The sequence below is a fragment of the Sinocyclocheilus rhinocerous genome, unplaced genomic scaffold (genome assembly GCF_001515625.1).
Source record: "Sinocyclocheilus rhinocerous isolate Xijiao unplaced genomic scaffold, SAMN03320098_v1.1 scaffold278, whole genome shotgun sequence".
NCBI lineage: Eukaryota > Metazoa > Chordata > Actinopteri > Cypriniformes > Cyprinidae > Sinocyclocheilus > Sinocyclocheilus rhinocerous.
In genome coordinates, this window is record NW_015664178.1 from 512743 (window position 1) to 516471 (window position 3729).

Genomic DNA, 3729 nt, shown 5'->3' on the forward strand with positions numbered 1-3729 from the left:
AAAAATACACCGTAAAAAAAAAAAAAAAAATCTGTACACTGTAAAAAAATTAATAAATTCTGTAGTTTTTACAAAATAATTTTGGCAGCTGTGGTTGCCAGAATAATTTTGTAAAAAAAATACAGAAAAACTGTAAACACATTTACGGCCAAAAACTGCTAAATTTTACAGTATAAAACTGTAATTTACAAACAAGAAAATTTGAATGTAAACCAGTAAATTCAACAATGCACACTGCTATTAAAATCTGTTTTGTACCTTTAACATACTGACAACCACCATAATAATGCAGGTGGTAAAAGAGAAAGCCACATGAAGAATCAAAGCTCATCACAAGTAGCTTCGCCACAAGCAGAAGTATATACTAATATATAGAAGGTGCAGAGAGTCATTCATGCAAACACAAAACACCATCATGGTAACACACATGATACTTAAATAATGCATTAAACTTTCATTAAACAATAGAAGATGTAACATAAAGTCCAAATATACATAACTAATAACAAAAACTTAAAAAAAACCATGATTATTTAAACAAAATACTTTCAAATGTGGAGTGTCATGCAGGGAATTCTGGGAATATCAGTTTACAGTTTTTGACTGTAAATTATACATTGATTTGTTATTTTTACTTCTAAAAACTCTCAAATTAACAGCATTTTACTGTAAAATTACATTAAATATCTGGTTAGATATTTTACAGTTTTTCCCTGTATATAGTACGGGAACTTACTGTTAACCTATTATTAACCTATTTTTACAGTGTGGAGTAATTGCTTGAAATATAGCTTTGCCATCACAGGAATAAATTACATTTTAAAACATATTAAAATAGAAAACAATTATTTTAAATTGCAATAATATTTCACTATATTACTGTTTTTACTGTATTGTTTATCAAATAAATGCAGCCTTGGTGAGCAAAAGACACTTAAAAATCTTACCAACCCAAAGCCTTTGAATGTTAGTGTATATGGAAGATAGTAAGATGTTTTTTTAGTTTTTTTTTTTTTAAATCTGTGCATATTTTTTGGCCTTAAATACTCAACTTAAATGTTATGTTATTCTGCTTTTCATCTGCTCTCTTGCTAATTTATGTTTATTTTCAGTTGTTTTCGTGTTGTCTGGCAGTTTGAGCCATCCTTGGCTCTCTGGTAACCACAACAGAATCAGGTTTGTGTGGAGGCTTAATTTTAAGAGACTTTTATGTTCTGCATTTGGCAGTGCAGTGTTTGCACTGATAGACTGTAAAATAGCAAAGAGATGTGCAGCTTCAGTATGTAGAACATTTAAATTCCTAAAAAACCTCTTGAGGCTCTTAAACTCTAATGAAAAAACATAAAATGCCAACTTATCTCTGAAACACTCAGAAATAAATGTCTTGCATCTTTCATGTGCAAATGCAAACCATGTTGTTTACGCGGCACATGGCCAAAACAATTAGACTGACGCCAGCATTCAAATAATGCTTCAACCAGTATTAATTAGTACACCAAACGCCGTCAAAACAAAACAGGAATTAATTGGATATTTTTTCTTCAGAAACTACCAAGTGCCCCAGATGAGTGGAACAAATGGAAAGGGAACAGTAGTTCGCTAGCTGTGTGCCAGAGTACAGGCATCCGCTGCCCTTTACTTCATGGCTGCTCATGCAGAAAAAACTAAAGAAAACAACAGCTGGGCTCCCCCGGCTCCCCCCCGGGGGAGATCATAATTCATTGAGATATTTAATATTACCATGAATTGAATGTACATATTACACACCGTCAATATTCATAATAGCATAATAAAGTAAAAATAAAGATTATTGGAGAACATTTTATAAGGAAATACTATTTCAGTGTTTTTACTTTAAAATAAATTTTGATGTGTTACTTGCCATTTTGTAATTATTTGTGAAATTTACTGTCAATTCTGTGTGAAAACTGTTTGTACACCAACAGTGTAGGATAAATTTACCGCTGGATGCTTTGTGTCCCATTGTGGGTCACAATGGCCCTATTTATTGATTTCTAATTTTGTGCTAAACTAAACACCAATACAACCGTTTTGTACAACCAAATTAGCAAATGCTTACACTTGTTTGCTTATATTGCATATATATTTGATGATGCATCATCCTCCTGTACAAGCCATACAGTATCTCAGTATTCTAGTGCTGCCAGTTATGCAGTGGTTGTGAGCAGTTTTGGATCAAATTACTCAAAGAGATTGAGGAGTGATGTTTGCCAGTATTAATGTTTAGCATTGCTCATTCTCAAACACACTGTGTTGTGTTTGTAACATTAGTTACAAGTCATAAGCACATTTTTTTTGTTTACAAGAGAGGACGCTTTTCCATATATTTGACATGAAGCCCATTAATTAAACCTGTTAAAGCAAACACTGTGGATACGGAAAAAATGACTGTTTTAACCGTGGGGAAGCGCACTTGGGTTTTCATTTCAAATGCTGTGTTTGTGACATTTAAGTCTCTTTCAATATCTTTAACCCCTGCAGAGATATTGCTCTAGACCCAGAATGCCACTTCAGTAAACTTTGTTTATATTGTTATGGATATAGAAAGACACCATTAGACAAAGACAGAGCAACAACCCAGGCAATGCCGTTGGTTACCCGATCACTGAGAATTCAAAATATAAAAAGGTCCATCTTGAGCCTTGTGGCTACACCTGTCAACTTGAATCAGCATGTGTGGTGAATAGCGTTTCTGCACCTCAGAAACACAAAGCATAACACTGGAATATATTAAAGAAATGAATGTTTTTTTTAATGCAAGGATGCATTAAATAGAGCAGAAGTGACACTATAAAGAAACTGATAATGATACAAAAATTCTATACTGTTTTTCTCTATTTTTTATTTTTTTTTAAATGCAGCCCAGGTGAGCATAAGATACTACAGAACCCCTATGGGGACATGGTGATGGAGAAAAAATTCTGAGATGGGAGGAAAATGCAAAGTTTCTTGGAGGAACGCAATACTTTTGTGAGAGAATGCTAATGTTTTGCGAGAGAACAAAAAGTTTTGCAGCAGGTAATGCAATACTTTTGTGAGAGAACGCAAATGTTTTGTGAGCAAATGCAAAGTTTCACATAGGAACGGCATACTTTTTCGAGAGAATGTAAATGTTTTGTGAGCGAACGCAAAGTTGCTCACAAACATTAGCGTTCTCTTCCAAAAGTACTGCATTCCCCAGCAAAACTCTGGGTTCGCTCACAAAACATTTGTTCGCAAAAGTATCGCATTGCATTTGCGTTCTCTCTCTAAAACAGTAGTGCTCTCTCATCACTGAAATAACTTTTCCTCCAACCAAAGAACATTTCCATGACTAAAGTTTTGCAAGTGGACGCAAAATATTTCAGGGGAAGGCAAAAGTTTTATGAGAGAATGCAATAGGATTGAAATATTTTTTTCCTCCCATCTCATTTTATTTTCCATCACCATGTCCCCTTAAAGGGATAGTTCACCCAAAAATGAAAATCACCCAATGATTTACTCACCCTCAAGCCATCATAGGTGTATATGACTTTCTTCTTTCAGACGAATACAATCAGAGTTATATTAAAAATGTCCTGGCTCTTCCAAGCTTTATAATAGCAGTAAATGGTGGTCAAGGTTTTGAAGCAAAATAAAGTGCATAAATCATAAAAAGTGTTCCATATGTCTACGGGGGGGGGGGGTTAATAAAGGCATTCTGAAGGGAATTTGTCACTTCTCACGGAG